This window comes from Ursus arctos, unplaced genomic scaffold (assembly GCF_023065955.2).
Source record: "Ursus arctos isolate Adak ecotype North America unplaced genomic scaffold, UrsArc2.0 scaffold_1, whole genome shotgun sequence".
NCBI classification, from domain to species: domain Eukaryota; kingdom Metazoa; phylum Chordata; class Mammalia; order Carnivora; family Ursidae; genus Ursus; species Ursus arctos.
The window spans coordinates 14244072-14264230 of record NW_026622763.1 but is presented as its reverse complement, the minus strand read 5'-3'; positions in this window follow the sequence as shown (position 1 = coordinate 14264230).

Below are 20159 nucleotides of genomic sequence, written 5' to 3'. Positions count from 1 at the left end.
CCCTTTATTTTGAAGGAATTTCAAAATTGTAGAAAATTTTGAAAGTGGATACGGAGAAATCCTATGTTCCTTTATCCAAATTTACCAGTTTTATTGTCTTGTAATAATTGCTTTATCATATTCCCCCTTCATACGTATATAGGAATATATATTTATAAAATTAATTTTTATAAACCATTTCCCCCATAATAGTATAGTGTGTCTTGTTTGTAACAAACATATTCTCTCATATGCCCACTGTATAGTTATTAAATTCAGGAAATTAAGCATTGAAACATTAATGTACAGTTCATATTAAAAATTTCATTTTTCAATTATTCCAACAATGTCTTTACAGCAGTGCTTTTACTCTAACACAGGTTATAGTCCAGATGCATATATTGGATTTAGTTGCCATATCTCAAATGCCCCTTTGGAGTTTGCTGTTTCGCGACGGAACCATGAGTAACGCATTCCCTATGAAACCATGAACAGTAATGAGTAAATACCTGCTATAGTCCTGATTGAAATTGTGAGCATAAATGGTATTAATAGTTCCTTTTTTAAGATTCACACTACTGCCTCAGAAAAGAGCGTCTCCACTCATTCAGTGTTCAATAACTTTCTGCTCCATGCGGAGCCATGTATGCGCAAGAGGAAGACGTCCAAGAACTAGAAAACTATTCCTTAAGTCCTACCAGTTCTAAGGTTAGAAGACGTAAGGGTTGCTTTCTCTCTCTCTCTCTGAAAACAAAAGAATGAATATAACTTGAATTTACAATATTTAAATACTTTATTGGACACGAATGAAAAATACCTTGGACAGAGTTCTACTCTTTCAAAACCTAGCTGGTGGCACACATCAAAAATGAACCACACATTTATGCTACGATATCTGCTGTGGCCTCAGGAGCTTCACAATATGACCAACAAAGCAGTCATTATGAACCGATCGGAGAAAACATCTACTGCAAAACCATTTCTCCCCCGCCTCAGATCTGGGAATAAGCAATATGTTGCAAAAATAATGTGAAAGACCCAGATACGAAGGAGGCAAAGAATGCCAGCTTAGGTCAGCCTGCAGACAAGGCAAAAAAAGAGTCGCCCAAAGCAGGAACACCAGCAAATTCTGAAAATAGGAGCAAAAGGCTTTTTACTCAAATGCCAGGCTGCTTTTGCCTCTCATTTTGAGGGACCCAGTTTATCAGAAGCAAAACCGAACAACAATCTTCCAGAAGATGTTTTTAACACGAGGGCTCTGAAGTGGGATAAGAACATGGGGAAGTGCATCTGTTAGCCTTTAAAGGACACGATAATGGCCCAGCCGTCATCACCAGACTTCACTACGGAGTGGAGAGAAGAGAGTCCACCAGGAATTTGCAAAAAAGACTAAGTCACATTAGAGATGTAAATAAAATAAACATTAACATCCTGAACATGAAACATAACTTTGAGCCATTTAGCTGAAGACGGCAGAGGCGCTAAGAGGAAGCAGAGTCCCCACAGTCGAACAGTCCTGCTTGAGCCATGGTGAGGAATCTAAACTACCAATAGGCTTAATTGGAAAGCAAGTAAAGTGCCTTTTGTTTGTTTACATTTCTTTGGTTTTTGGTTTTTCAGAAGGTTCTCCTATGTAGGCAGCTGTCACCAGACCAAAGGCTGTTTAACATTCCAGAGCTGGCTAATCAACAGAGACAAACAGGAAGGGATCTTGGATTTCCTCAAGAAGTGTCACCCATTCCATTAAGGCTTATATGAGTGAACAGAAGGAGAACGTTATGATAGGCTTTGCCTCAGGACGCTCCAATGAAAATCACATTTCACTATTGTGATTGCATTTGCAACACACAAAACAAAGGAGAAGAATGTGACAGGCTGCACACAGTGCAGTCTTGCCACATGTAAATTCCTTGTCGTCAAGGTAAATCCAGCTAGTCATGCAAATTTCTCACTTCTCACTCGGAAAAAAGACATACACACATATACCCAAATTTTATGTGTGTGTGTGCATATATATATGTATATATATATACATATATATATATGTATAAATTTAACTTTATTCTATTTTCTTTATTTATTTTCTTAAGTTCCTGAGTTCGAAATAAAAGCAGCAGAAACAAAAAGGGAAAATTTTCTGAAGCAACAGCATAGGCACTTTCCCAGTGCAAGGTCATAAGGTCTGATAACAGAGATAGCAGGTAGGCTCTTGAATGTGGGTGTTGACTCTCTATGAAAGAGAATATACAGCAAGATACAGACCTTGTCAAGGTTGGCCATGGGTATTGGCAATGTAGATGGCATCTACCCAACACAATGTTTTTTAAAGATTCATTTCTTTATTTTGAGAGAGGGAGAGAGAATCTCCAGCAGACTCTCCACTGAGTGTGGAGCCCGATGCATAGTGGGGCTCAATCTCATGACCCTGAGATCACGACCAGAGCTGAACTCAAGAGTCAGAAGCTCAAGTGTCTGAGCCACCCAGGTGCCCCTACCCAACACAAAATTTTAACTTCAAACTTAAGCTTCTTGTGTCACCTAGCATGGAGAAAATGAAAGTTATAAGAGAACCTTCAGAGAAGAAGAGAATGGAGAGAGTGGGTACCAGTGTCCTGAGCTGGGCAAGTGGCAAGGAGAGTGGAAGAGTGGAAGGACACAGACCTGGACACACACTTCACCTCCCTCACCGCAGGACTCCCCCTTCTCTTCCCACTGACTCTGTCAGCTGGTTAAGTCAGATAATCCCTGCCTCTTTCACTTGGGGTAGGGGCTTGACCTGACTTGCCAAAGGAGCATTTTGGGTGTTCCTCTTCCTTACCAAGATTGGCCCTCTGAAAATATAACACCCATGTGGAAATTGTCATAAAAGCGTTTTACAACTTTCCTTTTTCTTTTCATTTCTCCCCCTCCTCCCCTCCTCCCCCTCCTCCTCCTTCTTATGCCATTATTCATTGGGAACATGAATTTCAAAAGGACAATTAGTGTTAGGATTTGGTGAGTCAATTTACAGTAAAGGATTAATTCCATTGGCTCTAGAGTCAGACAGCCCTAGAGCATAGGTTGGCATACTTTCTCTGTAAAGGACCGGATTGTAAATATTTTAGACTTTACAGCCCTTAAGATCACCATTGTAACTACTCAACTCTGAATTTGAGTCATAGACAATATGTAAGTAAAATGGTGTGGCTATGTTCCCATAAATCTTTATGGAGAGTAAAATTTGAATTTCACATAATTTTCACATGTCACAAAATATTTTTCCTTTGAATTTTTCTTATCCATTTAAATATATAAAAACGGTTCTCCATAGCCCATGTAAAAACAATTGGCAGACTAGGGCTGGCCCATAGGCTGTAGGTTATCATCCTCCATCCTAGAGTTGAACACTATCCATCGCCTGCCACTTGTGTGACCTTAGTCAAGCTACTAACCTTGCGATTTTCCTCATCTGTAAAAGAGGTTCAATTGTTTTATCTAGCTCTTGGGTGGTTTTGAGGATTAAAGATGTTAATACATCCAAAATACTAAATACTGCCTTACATATAGCAAGCATTCAATAAATCCTATCTGTTATAATTAATAACATTTTACACCAGTTTATAGCTATGTACTGTATTTAACTTGCCCCTATCAGTAATTTATGAGACAAATCCCATTATAGCTTACTTAAAATTATATTACATGAGCTTGCCTAGACTTAAAAACACAGATGAATTATATTTTAATTAGTTTTGACTAATTCGAGAGAGATACCATGAAAAAGAGGGAAAGATGGAAGAAGAAAGAAAGGAAGGAAGGAAGGAAGGAAGGAAGGAAGGAAGGAAAAGAAGAAGAAGAAAAAGAAGAAGAAGAAGAAGAAGAAGAAGAAGAAGAAGAAGAAGAAGAAGAAGAAGAAGAAGAAAGAAAGAAAGAAGAAAGAAAAAGAAAGAAAGAAAAAAAGAAAGAAAGAAAGAAAGAAAGAAAGAAAGAAAGAAAGAAAGAGAGAGTTAACATTGAAGGATAGCTAATATGTCTCATGATTGGTGCTAAGGACTTTTTGTATATACAAATATATTTTTTAATTTGATATTTATTTAAGTCTTTGTCATATACTCTCCCACTTTATTCACTAGAGAAACCAAGGCTAAGGGAGCAAACAACTTGGATAGCACATAGCTAAGCTAATTGGCAAATCAAAACAAAAAAGTGTTCAATTCAGAGGCATGGGTCTTTCTGTTACTATGATGTGTTTGCCTAGAGAAGCTACAATGGAAGCCATCCAATATTATTTATTTACGTAATCCCTATGGTAAATTTAATATAAAACAAAAGCATATATCATAATTAACTATTTTTGATTAGTAAACATTTTATATTTACTAATTTTGTTAAAAGCAAAAAATTAACTTCACTTTAGGAAAAAAAAGAATGGGTTTACTGCAAGGATGCTGAGCATTTCACAGAATTCAAGGCTGGGTTGAACTCCCAAGCCTGAGGAAATGCAGGGCCAGGTCTGCTCTGAAGCAGTAGGTCTAAAGACCTGCTCTCTGAAGTTCTGCTTCTCAAGTTTTAATGTGCAAATAAATCCTCTGGGGACTTTATTACAATGCAGCTTTCTATGTGATAGATACATTTAACATGATTTAGCAACAAATCATTTTCCTAGGTTTTGACTCACATTTTCCTATTTTTTTGATATTTTATGTATATTGTGCACCATATGCCTATGAAGATGTGATTTTGATGCGCACAAGATTTTATTTTTGTATTTATCAGCAAAACTCTTCACCTTTACTTTTTTCTTTTTTTCCCTACCTTTTTATGCTTTGAGACAAACCCCATTCCCAAAGTCATTGCATTCAATGCAACGCATTGAATTTGCATGAGGAATAAATTCAGAAGTTGGTTTCTGATGTTAAAACGATCAAATACAACTTAGAAATATGAGGAAGAAAGTCAGTAAATCGACCAATAAAGATATATTAATCTCCTACTAAATTCAAGGCATTATATTAGATGCATTGCCAATATAAATAGAAGAACATCCTTATTATTTCATACAATTTATACATTCATTTAGGGTCATTTCTTATTTATCTTTTAATACGGTAATTTCTGAATTTTCTTTAGTGACTGGGCATGAAAATGCATGTTTTTTGATAAGTGGAAAATTCCATCCAAATCAAATCAATTCTTTAAGAGTTGCAGGGATGATGGTTGGAGTTGTATGGACTGGAGTCTGCAAGCTGTCATGTCACTTCTTATGTGTTACAATAGCAGTGCCATTGCATGCCATGAAATGTGTCTTGTCTTTCAATGTTAGGCTCTGTTTTCCCAACCAGGCATTTGAGTGAACAAGAATATGGCAATAATTACTTCCTAAAAGGATTTGTTTTATTAAAATCTAAGTCTTTATTCAAATAGAAAGCATAGTTGCCTAATTATTAATATTCATTATTTCCTAAAACTGTCAACTAATATTCATTTTTAGTAACTTGCTAATTTGTCCAGAAAAGATAACTCTTTCCTGACTATTTTGCTGTGATCTTTCAAGAAAACAAAACAAAGAGAGGAAGATAGGAGACTTTGAGGCCGTATTTTCTACAATTCTCTTTTACGACACCCCAAGCTCCATCTCCAGCTGCTTCTGTATACTTTACTTACGACTTACTGTTAATCTTATATATGGATTAAAAAAAACAACAGCAACGAACTGCATCAGTTGCCTAAACACCTCCTAACTGCTTTAGAAGACCATCAGGGGTTTTAAAAACTGATCTCTTTCCAAGGCTTGATTTTAATTTTTAAAGAGTAAGAACTCTTTCTCCTCTGAACATTTGAGTCTGTAGAAGAAATACACAGAACCAAACTTAAGCAAAGATATCAAACAAGTTTATCACACATTTTAAAGACTGACTAGGAGAACAGCACAGAAGACTCAAGCAATTTGCTTTTAAAATCTTAATTGTTTGATAGCCTGCTACATTGTAACCAGCTCTGTCAATCCATTCCCAGCAACTAACTGGAAGGTTCTGGGCTGCTAGGAAATGACCTGGTTTATCGTGCCTGTATGAGGAATGGCATTTGGTGATGGCAGTTATAAGAACTCCCTTACTTTCAGCATGCTGTATAATTGTTCACCAATTGGTGGTCCCATACCAGAGTTTACTGTAAATGTCCTTTGTTTCAAGATGTAGGTAACTTTAAGTGATTTTTCTCTGCATGAAATGGCTGGTAATTAACTAAAGTGCTTGGAGGTATGTATTTATTGATCAGTGGAGAGGGGTAAACATTTGTCCCATTACCAAACATATCTCAAATACAAGGGTACCATTTAACTCTCAAATGTGCTTTTTTGAGCAGTCTTCATTTTCAGGAGTCCCTTGCTGGTGCAGAAATATATTACTGGGGGAGGGGTGGGTGTCACATGTTTAGAAAACTAAAACTAACGGCTTAAATCAAGGTACATTCTTTTTTTTTTTTTAAGATTTTATTTATTTATTTGACAGAGATAGAGACAGCCAGCGAGAGAGGGAGCACAAGCAGGGGGAGTGGGAGAGGAAGAAGCAGGCTCCCAGCTGAGAAGCCTGATGTGGGGCTCGATCCAAGAACGCTGGGATCACGCCCTGAGCCGAAGGCAGATGCTTAACGACTGTGCCACCCAGACACCCCCTCTCAAGGTACATTCTAATAGACTGCAGCAAAGAAGCAAAAAGTCATTCTCTCTGTAGAGTTTTTTGAAGCACGAAACTGTCAGTCTTCATGTGACTTGGTTCAGGTTATATCGTAATCTTATGAGTCTCAGTCAATACAGTCGTAACATTTAACTTTCTTCTAGTTCCCTAATCTCCTTACCCTAAAAATGAGGTCACTGTCTTTTAGAGGTAGAACCTCTAAATTTTAGCCCCAGAAGGCTATGATGCCAAAGGAAAAATAATTTTGAAATTAGATTTTGGTCCTTGCTGAGCCTCAGTTTTCTCACTCTTGAAATAGGTATGATAATACCTCTTATTCATATTCCAGACTGAATGGGACGACACACATATATAAGTGACCTGTCTGGAATTTGATACCGAGAAGAGGCTATTGTTAATAGCTGGGATTTTTATCATTAAATTATAACTTATCACCCACTGGTGAGAATGTACCAAAGTGACTGCTTTGGTAATTGTCTGAATACATGAATATCCTATTTTTAGAAAGTTTTCATAGGAAGTTAAAACTTTAACTGGTTTACTATTAAGAATTGATGGGCTCTAGGCAATGGTGTTTTGGTAAACTGGTTCTCCAAAAAGAAAAGAGCCCTTATTTGTAGTGTTGGCGGATTTCTCTGGTCTAAACACTCCCACCACGGCCAATTTCATGCCACTGAGCCTGAAGTGTGGAAGACATGCACAGTCAGGTCTCACGGGCTGGGGCATGCTGGCTCCTTCCTGCACACGCCTGGCTCTAGGTCAAGTAGATGATAGCCAGTTATTGGAATGACCAATGCAATCAATAACAAACTCAGCAAATGACCAACTCATCAAATGACAAATATGTCAAATAACCTATTTACAAAATGACAAATTTGTCAAAAGCCAATTTTCCAAAAGCTAACTTGCAGAAAAATAATGTGCCATATGATCAATTCCCAAGTGACCTTAGTTACAAAACATATCAAATACCTTAAAGAGAAACTGGGACAATTTCTTCAGCCATTGTGCCTCGAGAAGCAGACAAACGCAGAGGCAGGGGGAAAAACAGCTTAAAAATGTAAAAATAGGTACTTGTACATATTGGAAAATTTATCTAAATATAAACTATGCTGGCTGAAATATGCAACATGCATGACCTGACATTAAACCAAGCTAGACTAGTCCTATACAGCTAAAAGGCTGAGAGGCAACGAATAATTAAACTTTGAGAAAAAAATCCTAATCAATTTGACAATTTATTCACTTTGTTTGCTATTTTAATCAACAAACAAATTGATTTTAAAGTGAATTGGCTTTACTTGAATTTATTCTTATTATCTTTATGTTCTTAGCACCTGAAGATCCTGAAACACAGAGACTATTAGTAACAGCAAATTTAGTAGCCATTGAGGTCTTGATATGAGCTTCTAGCCATTTTTAAAGGCGTATTGTCAAATCACATGGATGCCTAATTAATTAATTTCATTTCTTTCATTTCATTTCATTTTTAAGTAGGCTCCATGCCCGCGTGGAGCCCAATGTGAGGCTCAAACTCATGACCCTGAGATCAAGACCTGAGCTGAGATCAAGAGTCAGACTCTTGACCAGCTGAGCCACCCAGGCACCCTGGATGTCTAGCTATTTTAAATGTAACTCTTTACATTAAGAATAGGAGAACTAGAGAAATACAGAATCTGACTTTTCTTGTTGTCCAGTTGTGTTGAGAACCATCTAGATGTAATTGAACTTATGTAACTCACGATGAACAAAATTATCGAATACTTAGATTGGCTTTATCTCATCTCTTTCCCCATCTTCCCTTTCAGTGGACATCAGTAGTATACCCCCCGTAATGCAGGTATATGCCTTTAACTACTTGCAAGTTACACATACTCCTTGGTTGCTCAATGTCCACATACTCCTTCTACTTTTTCCTCAGTCTAATTATTCTCAGAAAATGTCACTTTAGAAAGTATCTTAGCCTAGATACTGGGATCTGAAAGGGACCTTGAATGTCATTTAAATTTATATTGGGTTTTATTTATACTGAAATGAAATCCCAAAGTGGTGTAGTGATTTACTGAAACTCACAGGGAAGCATTTATTCATTAGCTTTTCACTTGAGATAGAATGTCTATGGCCATAATTTCTTTGTAGCTCCTCCTATCCCCTTGAATCTGGTCTGGTCTGGTATCTTGCTTTGGCTAACAGAATGTGGCAGAAGTCATGTTGTGTAAAAAGGCTTCTGCCTTTTTCCTCATGGAATGTTGTCCTGAACTCACCAGGTAAGGAAGACAGCCGAACCTACGAAAGGATGAGAGGCCACTTGAAGGAGAACCAAGACCAGCACCAGCTATCCAACATGTGAATTGTGCCATCTTGGACATTCCAATGTACCCTCCAAGTGGATGGAGCAGCATAAAATGAGCCCAAGTAAAGGAGCAAACAAATGATCTAATTAACCTACAGAATTGTGAGGATAAATAAGTCATGGTCGTTTTAAGTCACTAAATTTTAGGATTGTATGTTAAATAGCAGTTAAACTATTTGCCCCCCAAAAGGCATTTCAGGTAGCCCACAAAAATATATACTTTGTAATTTTTAAAAAGCAAAGGATATAATTTAGAACATCAAAATAAAAAGTAATGTGAAGATAGTAAAAAAAAAAAAAAAGGATGGGGTATAAGTAGAGAAAAAATAGGTTCATACTTGGCATGTGATTTATAGTGTCCTGAAACAGAAACGTGGGATATTTAAGAGAAGCCGGTGAGACCTGAGAGATGCCATTCCATGAAGAAGGGGCACTATTACCTAATGAGCTTTGGAAGAAAATCCTCAATGGGTCTCTCACATTTTCACATGTTTTGCAAGAAGGGGCATTATCTGCCTTTGTTTTGGGCTATCTTTTCAACAGATGTTTACATAGTGAACAGCTTTGGAATATAGAGACAGTGTCCTCTTAGGAGCAAAGGAAGGCATGTTTACTATGAGAATAAAATATTCTATTTCCTTAAATGCAGGTTTCCACTCCTATAACATGACTTACTGTGTGTGCAGGAACCATCTGCCCGTCTTTACAGGCCCTGAAGGAACTCAGGTTAGGGGAACCAGTGTCAGCCACACTGTAGCTTGTGCTGTTCGCTGTGCTGTGAGTAATAAAGTCATTTGTCTCTAACCCAGGAGTCTCCTGTCATCCATGAAACTTGGGCAGGCTAACTTGGTAGTTTGCAAAAGGGGAAAAAAAACAAAGAACAAAACAAAAAAACCTTTTACAGTTTTAACAATGAGCACTTCCACAACACACATACAGCAAACACCGAAGTAACATTTATCTTATATTTTTTTAAAGATTTATTTATTTATTTGAAAGAGAGAGAGAGAGTGGGGGGAGAGGCAGAGGGAGAGGGAGAAGGAGAGAAGCAGACCCCCACTGAGCACAGAGCCGGCCACAGGGCTTGATCTTATGAACCTGAGATCATGACCTGAGCAGAAACCAAGAGTTGGACGCTTAACCGCCTGAGCCACCCAGGTGCCCCTGTGTCATCCATTACTAAGACAAGGAGAAAAGGACCCAGACCATCTGACTCTAAAGTCAGTACTCTCTTTTATTATGCATAGCAGGAAATTTTATGATAAATCCTTACCAAAGTGTTAATAAATGGCAATAATTTTAATCCATTATCCCTTTTGTGTTTTATAATTTTTAATAAGGGGATGTGCCTTAATCCAAATAATAAACAAGTAGGTAACTATAGGATTAATCAAATAAATGAGAAAAATATTTTGTGGCAGAAATTTCCGACTTCTCTCGATTCATATTATTTATCCAGCTACTTATTTCAGCTGCAAAATGGTATAAAGGTACAAGCAAGAATTTGAAGTTAAAAAAGGGACTGTATGATTGTATAGCTTCTAAGTTGTATAACTTTGGGCAAGTGATACAGTTTTATTAGGTTCAGTTTCCTCGCCTGTAACATGACGTTAAATTGTTCTCATGTAGTGGCACCAAACTGAGTTCATTATTTATTTAGAGGATTAGAAAAAAATTATGGTTTATTTCTACACTTTCAAGTAACTCAAATAAATGACAGCCTCCATTATGATTCCATAAATCGGTATTCTACTCCTTTTCTAGAAATTTTTGAAGGCCCATGGCTTCTAGCTCATCTCAACTGTCATCAAAGGGGAGCACATAGGACAACATGACTGTGGAGTCACAAATGACTTCATAATTAGAGCATAAACTCCATGAGGAAATGGATCACATTATTTTCGTTGTTCTAGGCACAAGCCTTAGAACACTTCTTAGCACACAGAAGATGCACAGTAAATATGTCCTACATAAATTAGTAGATAAATGGGTCCAGATGCCTTTGAGGTTAAGTCCAGCAGTCCTGAGAACAAAAAACAGGAGATGGGATGCAAACACACCCATGATGTCTGTACACCTTTATAACTGCCATGATGGCACAGGGATGTCTTGGGGTCCAAGAAATCACCAGTTACCTCTAATGCATAAGCACCTGCAGGGAAACGGGACAGACTGGACTTCAACGGGGAAGGCAGTAACACAGGCAGAGGAGGGACCTTTCTGTCATTCGTAATTGCCAAACACCTGTGTTCCTCCCCTGCAGTAATGGGGGACCCACAGAGGAAGTGGTCCTCAGAAGTCTCAGAGGTACACTTGGAAACAGTACAGGGGAGAGAGAACAACTCAGAAATTGAAACTTTCCTTTTCTCTTTTTTTTTCACAAAAGGGAAATAAATAAGAGGAAAAGGCCATAAGTTAAGAAAAAATATATTAAGAAGACAAGAGTCATAAACGCTACCCCCTTGAGATAATAACTCTTAAAGATGATTGCATTTTAAAGCTAGGGATGCTTATCTACTCCAGATCCTTTTCTTACAGATGAAGGGACAGGGGCCCAGAGAGGCTGTTAACTTTCACAGTCGCATTGCAGTTCACTGGTGCATATATTGACGACTGAAAAAAGAATTGAAAGGAGAGTCTACTTTCCAGAAATGCGTCACCAGCTCCTGCCTGGGCCCCTCCTGCCTGTCTGCTAATTAGTTAGCATTGATCCAAAACTTTGGGCCAAAAACATTTTCCAGAGCTGAGAGTTCCAATGATTTTGCCTTTTAAATATCAAAGTTAAAAATAACCTTTATAAAAACATTACACAAGGGCAACAAAACATTCCACGCTTGGCACCTTTCAGGGAAACAAGCTTCCCTTCTCTGCAGAATTCCAGCTCTTTGATGTGGTACAGGCATGTCATGCCAGATCAAATCCATCATAATGAAGAGTGGGGGGGAAAAAAACCCAGAAACAATTTTCTCCCCCTATGAAATGAAGAAAAATTAGAATCAGGAAGTCCTTAAATGTATTTAACTTGGATCCAGTCATCAGATATGGAAAGCACCCTGAAATCATGTTGCCTTGGCTTTCCCATGATTCATAGTGGTTTGTTGACTAGGTGTCTGGCAAATACTCCAGACCGTTGCTACTGGCATGCATGTCTAACAGATGTTAAAAATGAAACGCTGACAGTTTTTATAGTATAATTAAATCTCTCCTTATTTCTCAAGTGCTATTTAATTTAATTTTAATCAAAAGTAATAACCATCCATAATTGCTGTAATAGTGGCATTCATGTTCTATGTAAGGCGTTACCTATTGTACTCTCGACAGAAGTCTTGCTATGGGAAAGCCTCTTGCTAAAGGAGGTTTGATACTTCTAAACATCTAGAAGCCGTGGAGATTCTCAAGACGATAAAGTTTCAGGTTGTCTCATAAAATGTTAAAAAGGCCATGCAGTCAAGTTTCCAATATGATGTTCTTTGTCAGTTTCTTGCCTTTGTAACTGAAATGGGAAGAATTTTTTTCTTAGAAGGGCTGTGTTATGAATACACATGCTAGAAAGAGGTGATTCTTTTTCATCAAGCTGATGAAAGTAACTATTGGTCTCTGTCTTAGTTCGTTAGCGTAGCTGTAATAAAATACCACCGATACGTTGGCTTATAAACACAGAAACTTATTGCTCACAGTTCTGGAAGCTGGAGGTCCTGTATCGGGGTGTCTGTGTGGTCAGGTTCTGCGTCTGGTGAGGGCGTACTTCCTGGTACGTAAATGGCCAACTTCTTCCTATTGCCTCACATGGCAAAGGGGCTAGGGAGCTCTCTCAGACCTCCGTTTTAAGGACACTAATCCCATTACTGAGGGTTCTGCCCTCATGACTTAGTCACCTCCCAAAGGCTCCCCTTCCTAATACCATCACCAAGGGCATTAGGTTTTCGACATATTAATTTGGGTGGAGGGACACAAACATTCAATGCATGGTAATCACTAAGAAGTCACTGAGGTTAACTCACAAATATTTATCCATTGGTTTGGTTATGAGCACGGCTCAGATATGCACTGCGCTTAGGATAAAATGGAATCGGACGGAACTAGAAGAAACAGTGGGAGATGGGCTGATCTGGCCTTCACATTTCACAAATGAGGAAGGTGGAATCTCAGGAGTGCATGTGACTTACCTACATCCCTGTGAATGGTGAGTTGAAGAACCAGAACTAGAGCCCTGGTGTCAAGACTCTAAATCCAGTGCCTTTTACGTCTAAGCTTATTGCCTTCTCATTAATGATGTTTTGATTAAAGAAAAAAAAAATCAGTCTTAAGAAAATTCTTAAACAATATTGCAGAACCATATGATACTTTTCTGTATAAAATTTCCATAATGACTACATTTTAAGTGGTGATATCCTCCATCTCCCCCTAAACATGTTGTCTATCTCACTCTCAACTTTATTGGACTTAGCACAAAGACTAGGGTAGTGGCCATTGTTTAAACTTAATATATTTTAAATTACATTAGGCTTAGCTCTAAGGTTTAATTTGTTTTAGCATATGGATATGAACATTGTTGTGCTTAAGACAAATGTTATGTATTGTTTGACTATAAATATGCTTCATATAATAAATTGTGGTGGTAGTCTCGGGAGTTTTTAATTGCTTGACTATAATGGATACCCTATTTGGGACAACTGCTGACCCTGCTAACGAATGTCATGTGACTCATGCTCAAGGAAATAAAACTTGCATGCAGTAGGTCTAAAATGGTGGTTAGGCAAGAGGCACCATAGTTTTGAATCCAGGGATCAGAGATGGGGAATTTAAGACCCCTTAGGAGAAACGAAAACCCTATTACATACCTATGGGTACTAAAGTAGTGAGTCCGAACCCAGGATGTTGGACCCTGTAGGAGAGGCATGACACACATATCTGAAAACTGCAACACGCAGCCCTCTTGGTCAAAAGTGATATGTAAAGCAGGAGCATTTTCACTTCAAATGCCCCATACCCAAGCTTTTCCTTGACAATAGGTTAATTAGTGGTAGGAGAAACTTTGTGTGGGAGAATTTGGCAGAGCACACTTATTTGAATAGGAAAAAACAAATCACAGATTGGGAGTTAGGTAGAAATGGATTAACCCTCAAACAAGTAGACCAGAAGATTGGAGCTTTTTTTGGAAAACAAAATTATTGCCTTTGACTGCAGCAATTTGGCCTTGGTTGAGAGAATATCAACCCTTGCAAGACATTACTGGGACATTTAGTAATTTTGTGTGTGTGATTTACTATGGGGAGTAATAATAATAAAAATAAGTTATGTTTTTATGAATACTACAGTAGATATAATATGAGAAAACAAATTTAGAAAGTTAGAAAGAAGTTATTAATTAGTAGTACCATTTTATAAAGAGATAAGACTTTAGAAATATAGGGAACGTTGAATATTCTTCAGGAAAAGTATTCAGAAAGTGAATCTATTATTGAAAGGAGCTAAATATAGCAGGCTTAGTAGAAAAAAAATGGAGTTGCTCAATAAATTTAGAAGAAATCATACTCGTCAGTCAAAACTAAAAATATAAGAAATAAAATTTTTTTAAAAATTAAATCACACACACACACACACACACACACACGCAATCCAAGTATGTCTACAACCTTGTGACTCCAAATTGAGATGAGCAAAGTACAGTGGCTATGGAACCAAATAGAGTTACTATGTCAGCTAAATTTGCACTGTATCACTATATTCCTAATTGTACAGCCAACTGACCTCCAATTACAGAAATAACATTAGGTGAAATTCTGTACCTGTAGCGTAAGCTAAAATAAGAGGCTGACATGCAAATGGTATAGCTAGTTTTTTCTTGGGGGACGATCTGGAAAGGAATTTAAGATGGGCAGAACCACAAGTAATGAAGCCACAAATAAGGGACATTTTATATGGACAAAAAAAGTATCAAGTTAATTCTGTATGCCTGTGGAAACTTCTGGTACCTAATATTTTTAAAATTTTATTTCACCTACTAATCACTTTTTCGAATCTGTATCATTAACAGTTCATGCATTCCCATAACCACATGGACTCCTCCATTCTCCTCTTTGTTAGTACCATTTAGAAAGACACTTCAGGACAGCAAAGTGGAGGAAGCTCTTTCCCTGGGTGGCCTATACAAAATGACCTAAGATTAGAGCCATTGAACCAGCCTAGGACTTCGACTGCTTTTCGTCTCGTTATATTTACCATGGTTTGCTACCACTTAGGATGTACAAGAGAAGAATAAAGAAGAAATCCTGGAATTTTCATGGACTTAGACAGTGATAATACTAAGAAAGAGTTAAAATCAATACAATAAAGGTATATGACATGATAATGTGACTTGCTACATATAAAAAAATTAAATGATAAAGAATCATTGATGTCGTAACAAATAATATGAGGAGAAAAATACTCAGAAAATGTTGCGTGCTCACTAGATTAGTTTTTATTGCTCTGTAACAAATTATCCAGGAATTCAGAGATCTAAAACAAGAAATATTTATTATCTCATAATTTCTATGGGTCAGGAATCAGGGCATGGCTTAGTTGGATGCCTTTGGCTAAAGGTTTCTCATGAGGTCACAGTCAGGGGATTTTGAAGGCTCAACTGGATTTGAGGGAAGAATAGCTTCTAAGCTCATTCACCTGATTGTTGTCAGGCCTCGATCTTTCACTCCATGAGTCTCTGCACGGAGGTGCTTCACAACGTAGCAACTGACTCCTCCCAGAGTAAGAGAGTCATGAGGGTGTAAGCATCCAATGTGAAAGCCATAGCCTTTTGCAACCTGACCTTGGAAGTGACATTCTATTATTCCTGTCTGATATATTCTATTCTATCCCTGAGAAATGAGCCATTATTTAATTCTCACTAGGAATCTGTATGGTAAATATGTCATTATCCCTGTTATGTACATGTGGAAACCAGAGTCCAACTAATTCAGGTAAGTGTACCAAAGTTGCACAATGCTGACTAGCAAAAACCAGGATTCAAATCTAGGCAGGGCCTGCAGAGCCTGAGGCTGAAATACCACGTTGCATAGAATCGCCATAGTATAATACTTAAATATAACACAGGGGATGACAGTGGTGTTTTTTTTTTTTTGTTTTTTGTTTTTTGTTTTTTTTAAAGATTTTATTTATTTATTTGACAGAGATAGAGACAGCCAGAGAGGGAGGGAACACAAGCAGGGGGAGTGGGAGAGGAAGAAGCAGGCTCATAGCGGAGGAGCCTGATGTGGGGTTCGATCCCAGAACGCCGGGATCACGCCCTGAGCCGAAGGCAGACGCTTAACCGCTGTGCCACCCAGGCGCCCGACAGTGGTGTTTTTGATGGTGAGAAAGAACAGCCATTTGCTCAAGTCTTTATTAGAATGTTTCACCATACACAAAGATAAACTCTAAATGGATGAAAGATCTTGATGTGAGACACGAATCCATCAAAATCCTAGAGGAGAACATAGGAAGCAACCTCTACGACATCGGCCAAAGCAACCTTTTTCATGACACATCTCCAAAGGCAAGAGAAACAAAAGATAAAATGAACTTGTGGGACTTCATCAAGATAAAAAGCTTCTGCACAGCCAAGGAAACAGTCGAAAAAACTAAGAGGCAGCCCACGGAATGGGAGAATATATTTGCAAATGATACTACAGATAAGAGACTGGTATCCAAGATCTACAAAGAACTTCTCAAACTCAATACACGAGAAATGAATAAACAAATCATAAAATGGGCAGAAGATATGAACAGACACTCTTCCAATGAAGACATACAAATGGCTAACAGACACATGAAAAAATGTTCAAAATCATTAGCCATCAGGGAAATTCAAATCAAAACCACACTGAGATACCACCTTACACCAGTTAGAATGGCAAAAATTGACAAGGCAGGAAACAACAATTGTTGGAGAGGATGTGGAGAGAGGGGATCCCTCCTACATTGTTGGTGGGAATGCAAGTTGGTACAGCCACTCTGGAAAACATGTGGAGGTCCCTTAAAAAGTTAAAAATTGAGCTACCTTATGATCCAGCCATTGCACTACTAGGTATTTACCCCAAAGATACAGACATAGTGAAGAGAAGGGCCATATGCACCCCAACATTCATAGCAGCATTGTCCACAATGGCTAAATTGTGGAAGGAGCCGAGATGCCCTTCAACAGATGACTGGATTAAGAAGATGTGGTCCATATATGCAATGGAATATTACCCAGCTATCAAAAAGAATGAATTCTCAACATTTGCTGCAACATGGACAGCATTGGAGGAGATAATGCTAAGTGAAACAAGTCAAGCAGAGAAAGACAATTATCATATGATTTCTCTCATCTATGGAACATAAGAACTAGGAAGATCAGTAGGAGAAGAAAGGGATAAAGAAAGGGGGTAATCAGAAGGGGCAATGAAGCATGAGAGACTATGGACTCTGAGAAACAAACTGAGGGCTCCAGAGGAGAGAGGGGTGGGGGAATGGGATAGGCTGGTGATGGGTAGTAAAGAGGGCACATATTGCATGGTGCACTGGGTGTTATACGCAACTAATGAATCATAGAACTTTACATCAAAAAAAATTAAAATTAAAATTAAAAAAAAAAAAGAATGTTTCAACATGAGAACATCTCCAGGATGTGTGTTTAGGAGAGGCAAGAAGCTTAAATACTTGCTAAGAAAGACTGAGGGAAGTCAATCACAATTCAGTGTTGGTCTGTAAAGTATTAACTATTCATGAGAACACTTCAGTTGTATTAATACAAGACAGGATGGAGGAGTAGAAAGCCTGGGATCACAGTTTAGCATCCAATCATTGGATGATATGCTTGAGCAGGAGAGGTGAGGAGGAGCAACTGAGACTAAGTTTGCGTATGCCCTGATTAATGTCATGCTCCTTGAGACCTGATAAGTGTACATTTTCTCTGTACATTTCATCATCTTCTATCTTACTAGTTTTTCCACTTCAGAAATGCCATACATCATTGTCTGGGGGCTGGACCTCATCACAACCATATACAACCCTAGAAATAGTGAAGAGTCCTGGAGGTGAATGAGCCGAAGAGGGAATTCACAAACTCTTCCTAGCCACATCATATCTTACCTGAAAACTGGATTAAAGCAACAAAAACCACCACCATCACCAGCTTCAAGGGGGGAGACCCAGTTGTACAAAAGTGTGTGTGTTTGACTTGGAGAGAACCCAAGAGTGTTTGATCAAAAAACCCTCTTCCTGTAATTTGTCTTCCAAAACAGAAATCTAAAGATTCTGACAAAAACTGAGACTTCTCTTCTCACCTTGGCTATTTTTACCTTTACAACTGGCTTTTCCCAAGAGAATGGATTTCTGTTCTACACATGCTCTAATACCATGGAAAAATGCTAGCACTCATCACAAGGATGAAAATCGAACACTATTGTGGAGACAGGGAAACGGTAACGTGTGGCTGACTATTCTGATAGGTTGCAACAATCATGGAGAGCTAGATAAAAACAAAGCAGAATAAAATAAAACACCAACAAAAAACACTCACCATGTTAGGTCTACTCCCAGCTACCAAAAGAAGTTGAGCAGCTAGATACTTCTTCTTTTTGGGCCTCAGTTTCCTCCTTTAAAAACAAAGAAGTTATTTGGAGTGGTGGCCGGTTAGCTCAGTTGGTTAGAGCATGGTGCTAATAAAAACAAAGAAGTTATTTGGAATTGATCATTTCTAAGGTCCCTTTTCACCTTAAATATTTTATGGCCCTAAATTATTCAAACTTGGTAAGTATCAGTTCAGTCCAAACTTGAGCAAGGAAAGAAGTTTCACGGAGCCTTCATGGAATACCTATGGGAAGCTTTCCCAGAATTTGGATTTCATAAAAAAGTAACATTTGAGAATTACTTTTTTCTTACTTATTTACTTACTTACTTAAGTGTGGCCATCTTTTAATCTTGTTTTGTCAGGGGATTTATGAAAAGTGAGGAATAAAAAGAAATAAAAGCTAACATAGGTCATCCATCACCCTGTGAAAAAAAGATAATTTTTTTTAAGTAGGCATCACACACAGCATGGAACCCAGTGTGGGACTTGAACTCATGACCTTGAGATCAAGACCTGAGCTGAGATCAAGAGTCAGGCACTTAACCAGCTGAGCCACCGAGGTGCCCTAAAAAAGATAAAATTTTAATACCAAAAAGGAAGAACAAAATATCAGAATAAAGCACATAGCTTCCAACTTCCATGTATTAAAAACTTATTACATTGACCTTTTTTTTTTTTTCTTGCTGCAACACCGACCAAAAAATTTTATTCCCAAACTGCTTTTTTGGAATGTTAGGAACAATTGATGAGTTCTGTCATGTTTCTCCTCCTATACTCACACTAGGGTGAGAAGCTATTGTGTTCATAAATCACGAAGCCTCCTTTATCACCAAGCTTCTCTCATTTTTGGCCTCTCCTGATAGTCATCTAGCCAACCTGAAAAATATTGTCTGTCTCTGAGAACAGCTGAGACTAGTCTCAAGAATACCAAACACAGGCAAGGATAGAGAAGTAGAACTCCCACACATTGCGGGTAAAAATGGTACAACTCTTTGGAAAACAGTATGGTGGTACCTTATAAGCTAAATCTAGACTGACAATATGACTGAACAATGCCATTCCCAGGTGCTTGTTTACTCAAGAGAAATCAAATAATGTATACATAAAAGACTTGTACTCAAATACCCATAGGAATTTTGCTCATGACAACCCCAAATTGGACCCCCCCCAAAAAAAAGGCCCCATCAACTGGTAAGTAGATCATCAAATTGTGGACTATCTTACCATGGTGTAGTACTCAGCAGTAAAAAGGAATAAAGTGTTGATGCATGTAACATCTTGGACGAATCTCAGAGAAACATAATACTGAGCAAAATAAGCCAGATACAGAAGAATCCGTCTTGGATAATTGCATTTATATGGAGTTATGGAACAAGCAAAAGTAACTTATAGCGACAGAAATCACGTAAGTGGTTGCCTGGGGTGGAAGGCAGTGGTGGTTGATTGCAACACAGTGGTTACATGAGTATACTGGCCTGTCAAACTCATCAAACTGTATATTTCAAATGTGTGCATGTTATTACAGGTAAATTACACGTAATGTTGGTTTTAGAAGGCAAAA